This window comes from Athene noctua, chromosome 2 (genome assembly GCF_965140245.1).
Source record: "Athene noctua chromosome 2, bAthNoc1.hap1.1, whole genome shotgun sequence".
NCBI lineage: Eukaryota > Metazoa > Chordata > Aves > Strigiformes > Strigidae > Athene > Athene noctua.
In genome coordinates this window covers 65,919,676-65,931,768 of record NC_134038.1, presented here as the reverse complement: position 1 = coordinate 65,931,768, position 12,093 = coordinate 65,919,676, and positions in this window count along the sequence as shown.

Here is a 12,093-nt window from a genome sequence, read left to right as displayed (position 1 = left end):
TTTGGGTATTACTGATGATATTAAGACTTTAGGCATAAGTAAAACACCATATCATACATTTTTATATTGCCCATGATGTGGAAAATTCCCTTTATTAATGCATGCTTAATAACAAATATTTTAGTCAAGCTGCAGGTGAATAGAGGGACAATGGACCACCCTTAGTTAGGACTAATGACTGAATATGACAGTAGATGTAATCGGGGTAGGAGAAAGCACTGTAAGAGCAGAAGCAGGTCCAGCTGGTTATCCAAGAGAGACAGGCATGTGTGACATATGGCAATGCCTGAGAGCTTTAAAAAATCCCAAATAGATGTCACCCTCAGCAGGAATTTACAGCCCCTAAGTAGCATAAAGTCAATATAATCTGTTAAGGAGAAAGATCATCATTTAGCCACTCAGCATGCAGCGTGTCGAGCATTTCTTGGGAAGTGATAATGTGCATATCACTAATCTGATTACTCTGGGACAATGTCATCAGTGTGGCAGCGGCCAGTATGGGAACAAGATTTTCAAACATAGTCTTGTGTTTCAGTAGCTGCAAATGAATGTGCTGGTGCAAGAGGAAGGAAAAAGGAAGTATAACTCTAACACACATATGCAAAAAGCACACGGTGGCTTGTCATGGTGACAGCAGCAGGCTCCACAACAGCAGCAGCAGGTTACCATTCATCCCACTGATTTCTTCAGATTACCAATGATCTTGTAAGGGTTGAGTATTCCCTGAGAAGGTGCCATACAGGGCTGGCAGGGCAACGGTGCTGTTGCTGCTACTGCCGCCACTGCCGTGTCTTTGCATTGGCACCTGCAGTAGCATCACAGGGAAATATCTGTGTCAGGCTAACCTCACCTTTTGATGCTTGCCACTCTTTAGCAAATAGACGTTTGTCTCACGTAGTAATTTCACATGTAGCTGGTTGCCACTTGCCTCATGACAATTAACTCTGGTAGGAGCACTTCTGCTAGCTAGATACAGCTGACACTGAACCGAAATCTTAAAATACCTTCATGGTTCACTGTTCTTTTCAACACGCTGCAACAGTCCAACAAAACTTGACCTAGTTCTCGTGGCAGCTGCTGCTACTGGTTCTCCCAGACTCTTCTTGATAAGTGCAATAAGAAACACAGGGGCTACACAGAGCAGCTGTTTGCCTTTCCTGGACCTCTTCCTGTAGATGATGTCAGTAAGATTAAGCAACACCAGCCCTAGTTGCTTGGTGTTTGTGATTTCTGAAGCAAATGAAGGAAAGGATTGACTGAATTGTCATAGACATCAAACTTGGATCTTTCTCAGCCAGTAAATGATGGTGAGCCATAAAATTCCAGTTCTGGTATCTCTCCTAAAATGGCAGCTAATCCAAGGTTGGATTAAAACACAGATGAGTTCATTTTACAGAGCTGCTGCTGGTAGGTATCTATCTTAGCCACGAAACTCACATCTCATGTAAATGCCACAGGTGTTAGGTATGGTATTTATAAGCAGTTACACAGTCTTCAGCCATTTCCAGATCACTTCCTTGAACTCTGTTGATAATTTTAAACCTTTGAGTCCTCCAGCAGAAACAAACAATGATGCAAACAGAAGCCAGGCTTTCTTTTCAAGTTTTGTGAATGATATCAACCTAAATGCAGCTGCTGCTGAGATTTGGATTAAAATATCTTCTTGGTCTATTCTAAACCGCAGGCCTCTGGAGACTTTATTCCTCCTCAGGTTATTTTATTCAAATCCAAACATAGTAATAACATGCACAGAATGGAGTTGAGATGGGGGCAGGGGGGAGGTAAACCTAAGACATAAGGGAGGTCTCCTTTTTTTGGCACTCACAAAAGAAATATCTAAAGGCCTGATTCTTTTCAACATTCAAAACTTAAAAAATTACTAGTAGTCGTGGGAACCAGCTCTTTCTCAGCGTCTCTGAAGTTCTGGTGCTTTCTATGAACTTCTAACATTAAGTTTGAAGATGCTGAGTTAGATGTCTGAAGTCAGGCACCAAGAAATGGCACCAACCTCCTGAAGAATTTAATCTTTAATCTGACACAGAAGAGTGAACTATCTACTCCTACAAACTAGTTTTAAGCAAAAAAAAAAAAAAAAAATAAGGTTGCCCAGCTGGCTCTGCTAACTCACATGTAGATAGCTTGCTCCTCTCAGGTTACCCCTTCTTTTCTGCTTGCGATTTCTACAATATAGAAAAATGCTGCAGTATAGAGAACTAGGCAAATCCTTCGCTGCCTAAATAAAACATTTTAAACAAATTCTCTTGTCCTTTTCTTCTCCTACACTCCTGATTTGTGCAAAGTTGCAAGTTTTCGCCTTAGGGTGACCATTTGCTTCAAACGTTCACCTCTGTCTACCTGGACTTACCCACACTATCTTAACTCTGCACTTGCTTCCCTCTATTCTACACTCACTACATTTCAACAGAAACACCATCCTATATGAAAAAGCAGAGTACAGCACTCCTTCATTTGTCCCTGCCTCTTCTCCATATATCAGCACCATGGTCCTTCTTGCCTGGGCTCTCCTGAGCAGCTTCTTTCTCCTCATAGGCCTCAAATAACAAGTTTATGTATAGTTACTGCAAAAAAAAGCCCCAAACTCAATAAAAGTTAACATGAGGTGCTAGTAGCTACAGGAAAATATTTTTGCACAAATAAAAAAATATTAAAAGAGCTCTAAAAAGTATCTTAAAAATGAATAACAAACCCACAAAAGGAACAGGGAGGAAAACTACTTTGTAGAGACCTCTGTCTGCTTAAACAAACCAGAAATGAACAGAAAACCAGAATCAGAGCATATTCAAGCTCATAACACATCTAAAACTAAGAGTAATGGCCAACAAGAATGAAACAAAAAAAAAATAGTAATAAAATTGATGATGAGATGCATAAGTCAGAGTGAGTTAATTTTCACAAAGCATTTGTTTTAATGAAAATAAAGCAGTTGAATTGGGGCTTTCCCTGTGTTCAGTCTTTCCTATTCTAGCTTGTAATTTATTTTTGATAAATTTGGAGACACACATCTGGGAACAAAGATTGCTACCCTGTCACATTGCTGAATTTGCTTTTACTATTCTAATTCTATGGTGAATATAAAAAGGACAATAAGATTCCATATATGTAATTGCTGAATCTAATATTAATACTAATAATTTTAAAAATCCACAGAGGAGATAATTCATTCATCTATTGTCCCAGGGATCTAGATTTATTCACTTTGAAGACAGTCACAAGACAAACAAGGAACAGCTATTTGCACAAAGTTTTGAATAATTAAATAGATTCAGTGAAGTTATATGCTAGAGACTTGGGTTTTACACTGCTATCTGTTCCTATTACCCTATGGAAATAAGGACTTGCTGGTCGCCTTCCCCAGCAAAGAAGCCAGTCCCTTTCCCCTGTGTTCACTCCCAACCAGTTTTACTTGTTCTGGTGTACCCAGTGAGGTGCTGGACCTGGAGACTCTTCTTTCCAGGCTTGGTGATGAAAGCAACTCTCCCAGGCTGCAGTTCAGAAGGATGCGCTAATGGTGAGTGACCCAGTGGAGACATTACTCTGCTGCAGATTACACATGTGCTTTGGAAAACAATGCTGTAATACCCCTTTTCAGATGAAAATCACCCTCACTGTGAAATTTAAGTTTCTTTCTATGGCCTCTGTGTATCATATTCTGGGTATGAGAATGAGATATGTTTTTCAGTCAATCTAAGCTGGTCTAAAACAATATTGCTGCCAAAGGTCTCATACTTCTCCTGGCTATAACTGTATATTCCCATATGATGACATAGTCTCATGAGTTTGACCAGATCTGACCCAACACAAATCCTTATTTTGTATATAAAGTTTGCTTTCAGTCATTGCAGAGCTATGTTGAGTTCTTTAATGGATGTGAAGAGTGAGGGAGGGAACACAGGACCGAAGTGTGGATGGGGACACCAACATCTCCTTCCCCTCTTTTGGTGGGAACATGCCCTTAGATTGGCTGGAAGGGATAGTAAAACTAGACTGCTACCTTGTTTGTTCTGGTTTGTTTAGTAAAAGGGTTACTCCCTGATGATTTTCAACTGCAGGTAGCATTTAAACTATGTAAAATGAGACTCGAAATTTGGTGTTTAGTTCAAACACTTCACTTTTACAGATTTGCTCTTTCTCCCAGCAGTTTGCTGCATCAAATGTTATTTTTTTTCTTTTTGCTATGTGAAACTGCCTTTTCATTTCTTCCACCCCTCGAATTCCTTCCACCCTAGATTTAATCAGTCAAATCACCTTAGGTTTAACTTAAAATAATTTAGGAGTATTTAACAGACTGTGAATTGAAATTCAGGTCTCATGTGGTTCTGATTTTGCAGTGCAAACTGTGTTAGAAAACATGGCAGAAGACTGCAGAAATTAGAAATGAAGGGCAGTTGTTAGAAGAATCTGTGCTCACAAAAATCACAATAATATATGGAGAAAACATTCAACCAAGCCGAAAATAATAAACAAATTGGTCCCATGGGTCAGTCATTCAGCTGCAGTGCCTCCACCACACATAAGGACAAATGTCTTTTGTAAGAACATAATATGACAGATCTTTGGAGGGCAAAGCATGTAACTGCTGCTGTAATGCCAGTAAATTCTCCCCTAGACTGTTCCTGACAAGTATGTTGTTCATTCCTGCCCACTCCAGCTGAGAAACAGATAGCCTTCCAGAGAGGGTCACCATGTACTTTCTGTGAACCAGAGGACCAACAGCTAAAAGCTCTGTTCATGTCTGTCCTCAGACCCATTGAACTTCTCCAGATGTTGCCTTCAAAGAGATCAAAACGAATTGGGAAATGGGCTCCTCTGGATGCTGTCTTAGAGATCAAAATGCATTGGGCAAAGGCTGTCCCTGACAAAGTCACATGTCACATGTGGACATGGCAGGTGGTTGCTTCTGGATGAACACTTATAAGACATGAACGGTGTCATTGCAGAAAGTATTTGAGGGGCAAGCAGAGAAGGTTTCAGTACAGACAGCTGTTTGAGATGAGTTGTGTGAGCCACAAGTGTTGCAGCAGGACTGACTTTACCAGAATTTTTCTGATTACTGGGGGAGCATGTGATTGATGTTAAGGACTGAGCTGGCCCCCTCCACGTCATTTTGCCCGTCTCTGCCAATAGATGTGAACCAAATTGGCAGCTGGTATTATTCTCTTGTATTTCCCTGGTTCTTGTTAATGAGGCAGCCTGAGCGCAGCCCTTTCTTTCTGCTTCTCTGCCAGCTACTCCCTGGGCTGGCGTAACAGCCCTTTCCTTGGCCACATGCTGTAGCTCGCTATAATTTTAAGATGTTTAGAGGCTAGGACTATTTAATTTGGTCTCTAATCTTTTTGATTCCTGCTATGGGTTTTTTCTTCATCTGACATTCAAAATGTGAAATGTGAAAGCGTTAAGAAAGCTGCAATGGTACAATGTGTTATTCTCCTGCATATAATCTAAGTTGTTAGCAGCAAAATCCAGGAGCGAGCTTCAAATTTGCCATTCTCCCTTTTTGCAGAAAACACCTTCTCAAGCCAAGGCCAGTTATTAGTTCAATGGCGTTAAAGGGTGTGTTTGTAGCTAACAACTTGAGAGAAACTCCAGTTGTCTTTGGCTGAAGTTCAAATGACAAGATACCCCCTTATCACTCAGTTAGATACAGGCAGGCTTTGGGGCCAAGTCTGAAAGTCCACTTGATTCATGCAAACACATGGTAAGTATGCAGTTATCACAGAGCTATGACATATTTCAGTTGTGTATTATACATGTTGATTTCTCCAGCATGGTCTGTTATTACCAGAAATGGGAACTAGTGGGGCAGTAGATATACGAGTACTGATGTGTGGAAAAAAAATCAGTATGTTTATTTTACATCAATTTTGGTAAGCGTATCCTTGGTGATATATGTGATATATTTTATTTGCAGGGTTTAAGAACTTCAGAAATTATGTTGGGGAAAAAAAAAAAGACATCTCTGACATCCATAAGCATTGGCAGGGTTAGCTCATAGCAACAGCAGGTAATTGTACAATTACCTGCAAAGAATTACAGTATTGTTCCAATGGCTATTTGTGGAGCATTTGTAAATCAGTCATTCTTGCAATTACATGCCAGACGAGGAACAAAGATGGTAAATAGCATCAAGGAAGATTACCCCTAAATTTATATCATTCCAAAGACGCTGGGTACTGAGTCGGGAGAGTCCTGCCTTCTATGTAGACATTTTAATAGTTCTGAGGACATCTAGCTATAATCTGTGCAAGCACAAACACAGATACAAGAAACAAGCAATGTAAGATCATGTTCATCATTTCCTCTTTCAGGGCTGATGCATAGCTAGTTCTTGAATTAGAACAGTTTTCTATTAGTTGTATCTTTGTTTGCTTAAACATAATTCTAGGAGACGGAGGCATGGATGTAACAAGTAACCTTAGAAATTAAGTTAGTGTGGAATAAATAAATGCCAGGTTACTATTGAGAACTTTTACAGTTCCAGTGACAAAAAACCCCATAGGTTCATACTTTGATCAATTTGTCTATAATAATGTTGATTAATGGTTTCTATAAAAGTTAACAAGATTTCTCACTCATTTTTTTACGTTAATAATGAAGTAATTTATACATGCTTGGGCTTGGAAATACTGTTTAATTATTTCTATTATAGTGACATATTAGTCATTACAAAGCCTATTATTTGAAATCAATTTCTAAAGCCTTAGTTCCCTTTTTGTCACTGCAAAAGAGCAAGCTGGCTGTACTAAGCATTTGTAATCCCAGTGGGGCATGTTTACTGATTGTATTACTGTCATGTTCTTGCTTTCAGTTCTTTGCTTTCATTTTTAATATCAGAAATTATAGACTTTACCTGGTACAGATTTACAATCAGAGACTTCTGCAAACATTCCTCTGAGAATAAGTATTTCTCCATTGTCTTATTACTTTCAAATAAACTCATTAAGAATCACAGGATTATTCACATCAGATAAAAAAGCATTGTAAAGGATGGCTGAACACTTGCCATCTTTCTGTGTCTACATCTCAAACATAAAATATAAGCAAGAAGTTTTGTGCTTAGTTCAAGTAAGCCAGAAAATAAACACAGCTGCAAGGAGAGGAGAGGAGCTAGAAGCTTGTATCATCCCATCTCATGGTTGAGGTGTGGTTGCACAGGGCAGGATTTCAGCTAATGAGCCTTCTGGTTAATATTTCCTACCTTTAAAAGGACTGTCCTACATCCTTCTCTAAACTATATGATGGAATAACGATATTGATCTTTCTTTGTGATTAAAATATAAATATATATATATATATATATAAGGAAACAGAGAAAACTTAGTTACTGAAAATTGCTCTGAGGTAAGTTATCTCTCTGCTATGAAACTTTTTACTTTTTGAGCATACTAAATATTGATTCTAAAAATTCTCCCATTATCTCCCAGTCACTATGGAGTTACTAAGGCAAGTCCAAAGGACAAGTGGCAAGAATAAAAACCCCAGGAGATTATAATCTTCTATTAGTTGCTATGTTCAACATTATTAATAGAAGCTATTTATCTTTGAAGAAGATACATACCAATTATCTTCAGTCTTTCTCATTCAGAAAGTGTAAGTATGTTGCCATTTTATAAGCAATTAGGAAAATTTCCATACCTATTTATGAATGACATGTCTAACATTAGATATATTTTCAAATACTTTTTTCAACACAGAGAAATATTTACCAGTTAAATCATAGCAATCTTGTTTATCACCTAGAGATGTTGGCAACCTGATACATTAAAGTTTTAGTTCACTAATTGGTATAATTAAAATATCATAGTGAGAGGGCTTAATTTGAAATGTCTCTGTGAGCTAAATTAATTGTGTATTCTCAGACTGAAAGTCACACAGAAGGATTCATTCTGCACTGATCTAGTCTGAAATTAATTCTATATTGAAAGTGCCTTGTAAGTGATTTATTTAGAAGAGAATAGGGTAATGTTCATGCTTTGAAGGGGGTAATGTTTCTACTTTAAAGCAGAAGGATATGATAAGAATGCAGATCATTTATAATAGCTAAAATATTAATTTTGACACAAAAAAGCCATTATACTATTACTAAGCAGAGATGTCAGAAAAAAAATGGACAAAATATCTTTTAAACTGTGAAAGCACATAGATACTGTCCTTTTATCATGTTTTCTTTGCCAGCAAATTCAACTTGTGAAGTTTCTGGTCCTCAGTCCTCTCAGCCCCATCTTTCCCCAACTCCTAGCAAAGCCCTTTCCCTATCAGATGTGCTGGTACAACTTTTGCGGAACATTTTGTCATTAGGATGATCTCATTAAAATAATCAGTCCTCAGAAGGAAAACTGCTATTTTCACCTGGTCTTTCCAATAATATTTAGTAAAAAACCCAGTTGAATTGGTGCAAATGAGGGATAGAAAAAGACAGTATAGGGGCTGGTACAACAGGAAAATTAGGAATCCCTAAAAATGGCTTTTCTTCAAAAGAAAGCATGCCATGTAGCTCTAACTTAATAGATCATGTTACCTTATCAATGAGGGGTAGAATGACCTGGAGCTACCTTTCATGCAGTCTCTTTTCTCAGGAAATAGCTCCAATGAAGCCAACAGAGTTGATCTGGTATGAAAATGGAACAATTTAAAAAATCAAGTGAGATTATCTCCTAATGGGATCATAATCAAACTCCTTTAGCTTGATTATCTCAGGTCATATGCTCAGCCACAGCTCTGTACAAGGGAAAAAACAGGCCCCCTGAGGACTGTCATGTAAGCAGGTTGTGACCTTGCATGCCTGTGATTCATCGTGACAGATCTCTGCCCTCCACCGACGCCAGCAAGCAGAGCTACACAGCTGCAAATGGGGGAACAAATGCACTGAGAAATTTCTAGGTGCTGCAGAAATTTCTAGGTGCTGAAGACACCTCTTGAAACCTTATTAGAATCCTCTCATAGACTGTATCAGAGAACATTGTGCCATATTTACACTTGCAATCCAGATTTAATCCATGCTCTCCATTTTGCTTTCGAGTGGGAGCTAGGTTAGTTCTGCATGCATTTATTTCATGCATTTATTCCCACGAGTAAATAAAATATATTTATGAGGTTATATGGTTTATATTGTGGATATGGTTTTGAGGAATCTTCTGATATGAGAGAGTTTCACAGGAGCTGCTGTGCTTATAGGTCACCATGGTCCTACCCCTTTCCTCTGCCATGCTTCCACCCTGCTCTCTTCATGCTGGCTCCAGCACTCATCAGCCTGCAGTGAGACATTTCAGATCATTAACCAAGCAGAAAACTTCATTATTCTTTGTAGCTAGATTTACAGTGCTTAGAGATGGAAAAAGAATTGAAATGAACTTCAGAGCTTCAAGAAGAATACCCACAGTTTCATCTCAACCATGCCAGAAATCTAATTTTAAACTATCCTTTATAGATCTCCAGAGAACAACCCGCTGCTCTATCTGATTTTAGCACAGCATTTGCAGAAACAGAGAGCTGTTGTGAATACATGTTCCCTGCATAACCAAACCTCCTCTAATTCAACACTTAATTTTCCAGTTTAACTGCAAACTTCGTCTCTGATACTTGACTTTCTTTCAGAACATGGATAAAATCATTAAGCGTAAGACGCCAAAGAACTGATCTCTGCAGGGTATCCTGAGAAACACTATCACTTAGTAGCGATTCCTTATTTATAAATACTGTTGGGACTTGTCATTTAATCTGTCCTAAATTCATTAGTGCCTTGTTGATACTGTGCTATGCTGGGTAATTGATCAAGATGTCATGCAACTCTAAGTCTAATGCCTTACAGGAACAAGTTTGCTACATCAAAAATATATCTTTATCAACCAACCAAACTTGCAATCTCATCAAGTGATTCCACCAGCAGCAGACAAAAAAAATGTCTTTAAAGCCATGAAAGCACAAAGAGGTTGTTCTTTTACCATTTCCACTGCCAGCAAAGTCAGAATTTCTGCTCCTTAGTCCTCCCAGCCCATCTTTCCTGACTCCTGCAGCAGCCATTCTGTCACTCTGATCATGATCAATGCCATGGCTGATGTTTGATCACTCTTTATGTTATCTTACTCAATTTTGTTGACTTGCAGTGCAATGCTAGTCTTCTGCCAAGTCAGGGAGCTTCTTGGCCAGCTGGGGGATGAAACCCCCTGCAGCTGCTGGTTTAGAAACCTCTATATTAGCAACCTGTTGTGAGTGACAGTTTAGTTAGCACATATTTATTCATCACTCTTCTTCAACAGGAATTGTTTGTTTTTTCCCAAATTCAGAACATAAACTTCACTGAAAAAATCTGATCCTCTCTGACTTATTAAGATCTCTGCAATACCTAACTAAAGACAGGCAGATGTTACTAGTCCATTATTTTTTTCTTAATCATTTAAAGTTTCTTTGTACTGACCTTAATGTTTTTGAATTACATTTTTTTAGCTTTGTTTATAAATATTCTATCATTCTCTTCATGTAACTCACAGCTTTTGGTATCAGTGTACAATTTTTTCTATTTGAATAATGTTGGTTGTCTTCTGGATGAGATTATGATAGCTGCTATTTAACATCAGCCTTACTTGAAGTGGAAAGTAGGTCAGCCAAAACATTTTTAATTAGTATGGTGGGGGAAAAAGATCAAACACTAGACTGTGGGTTTGGCACATCTCATTTTTCATGGAGTATTGCTTGCTTTTTTAACATGGGCTCTTATGAAAAGGAGGTTTATGTGATGACGATGAGCATTTATTTGTGTGCGTGTGCATCTAGCTTTCCTTCCTCCCTATCCTCACTAATATTTGAACCTATAGTTTGGTTTCTCCTCAGTTTGCCAGGGGTAAGATACTCCCAAATTGCCAAAAACTTAATGAAAAATCAACAGCCAAGATACAGTACAAAATCTAACTGCAGGGGTGACTGCGATCATAATCTCCTGCCCCAGAAGATCTATATGGCATTACACTTGCCACAGCTATGAACAGCATTGCAGCCAGCATCTGTGCATCAGACAGAGATCTGTGGGAAACTAGGCTTCCTTATTTCCTGTAGTCATGCATGAAAACTGCATAATTTGTTTAAAAATTACTTCTCCTGCTTGATTTGATCGTAATTGCTTTCAACATTGTGAATTGACCATGAAAAGCACTGAGAATTTGTATGACCCCCTGCCATGTATGCTAGGAAGTTGCTTATTTAAACCCTAGCAGCTTGGTTATTAAGCTAAACCAACATATGCATGTAATAAAACTTCTGTAAAAGAAGCCAGATGAATCACCCTCTAGAAGAGCCTTTTCCTCTGCTGAATACTAAGGAGGCTTAGACAACTAGCTGAGATTGGACACCTAAATTTTAAACAGCTAAAATTAGTGAGATGAATGTGGGCAAAAGGCCTGGACTGGGTCGCTGCAATCTTCATGGTATGTGTCTGCTTATTTTAGCTTAAAGACAAAACTGTCAAGAGTCCTAAGATGGTTTCATGTGTTATCTACAGCCTTTTCCCCCCTCTACTAACATTAGATTTACTAGCTTAATATCTGTTAAACATAGACTTGAATATAATAGCATGATTTATGAAGTCCATAAATCTTGGAATCTCCTCTGAGACTGATGAAGTCTTACAGATCAGTCCAATACCCTTAACACCTCCTGGTATGCAGAGGAGCTCCATACAAAAATAGAGAAAAAGAGCCTGGCATGCACGGTAGTGCTGTATCGTAAGCTATAATATACAATACACCTTTATTTGACTATGGAATCCAGGTAGGAGTTAAGACCTGGACTGGAAACAAACACTATAGACACCAGAGAACAAAAACCAATGGAAACTGGTATGGTTCCTGACTCTCTACAGTGCCTTCCATAATGAAAAAGAAATCCATTATATGTGTCAAGGGCATAGTTTGATCCAATCTGTCCTCGATCAGAAAAAATACAGGAGTCGGACCATATAGGCTGTGAGATTTTACCTATCCTTGACCATAGACAAGCACTGTATATGTAGTATATAGTGGGGTAGTAGCATCCTTGTGTGTGTGTGTGTATATATATATATATATATATATATATATATTCATG